Source organism: Myotis brandtii, unplaced genomic scaffold (genome assembly GCF_000412655.1).
Source record: "Myotis brandtii unplaced genomic scaffold, ASM41265v1 scaffold305, whole genome shotgun sequence".
Classification (NCBI taxonomy): domain Eukaryota; kingdom Metazoa; phylum Chordata; class Mammalia; order Chiroptera; family Vespertilionidae; genus Myotis; species Myotis brandtii.
Window position 1 is genome coordinate 4,455,353 of NW_005361652.1, and position 1,031 is coordinate 4,456,383.

The 1,031-nt window shown below is 39.8% G+C and overlaps 1 pseudogene; it reads left to right on the top strand.

The window, feature by feature from the left end:
- The first annotated feature begins 460 nt into the window (after nt 1-460).
- Nucleotides 461-1,027, top strand: LOC102259020 (annotated as a pseudogene).
- The last annotated feature ends 4 nt before the right edge of the window (nt 1,028-1,031 follow it).

Consider the following 1,031-nt stretch of genomic DNA (forward strand, 5'->3'; position numbering starts at 1 on the left):
AAAATCTTAACCCTGGGGGGAAAACAAGAATAAGAAAAGCAAATCATAAGTATAATAAAAAATAAAATAGGCATAAGAAACATCTCTTTGCAGAAATGTTGTCCTCTGAATGAAACATGAGAATTAAGAATGATAACCCTCATCAAATTTCCAATCCTAGCTCAATGCTACCTCTTTTGAAAAGTCTTTTTCATTTGCCTGTCTAAAATTAATCTCATGTTCTTTGAATTAAAAAATATTTTGTTTGTAACATTTATTATAGCAGCTATTACATTCCCTTGTATAATAATAGTTTTCTTATATCCTCTACCAGATATGGTTTCAGCCTCCAAGAAGCTTACATTTTGGTCATTAATTTTCAATTTCCAAAAATGGATTCTGCTTTTAACTTTTAAATTTATTTTTTCTTTCATCTTTTGGGTCTTTCACAGTTCTCTATAAGAAATAGGTGCTCAGGAGTGTGGCCTTCTCCTCTCCCTGCCATGGTGTGTGCTCGTCCACTGATATCTGTGTACTCTGAAAAGGGGGAAACATCTGGCAAAAAATGTCACTTTGCCTGCTGTGTTCAAGGCTCCCATTTGATCAGATATTGTGAATTTTGTTCACACCAACTTGCGCAAAAACAATGGACAGCCCTATGCTGTCAGTGAATTGGCAGATCATCAAACCAGTGCGGAGTCCTGGGGTATGGCAGAGCTGTGGCTCGAATTCCCAGAGTCGGAGGTGGTGGAACTCATCGTTCTGGCCAGGGTGCTTTTGGAAATATGTGTTGTGGAGGCCGCATATTTGCACCAACCAAAACCTGGCGCCATTGGCACTGCAGAGTAAACACAACACAGAAACGATATGCCATCTGCTCTGCCCTCGCTGCCTCAGCCTTACCAGCGTTGGTCATGTCTAAAGGTCACCGTATTGAGGAAGCTCCTGAACTTCCTTTGGTGGTTGAAGATACAGTTGAAGCTACAAGAAAACCAAGGAGGCTGTTTTGCTTCTTAAGAAACTTAAGGCCTGGAATGATATAAAAAAGGTCT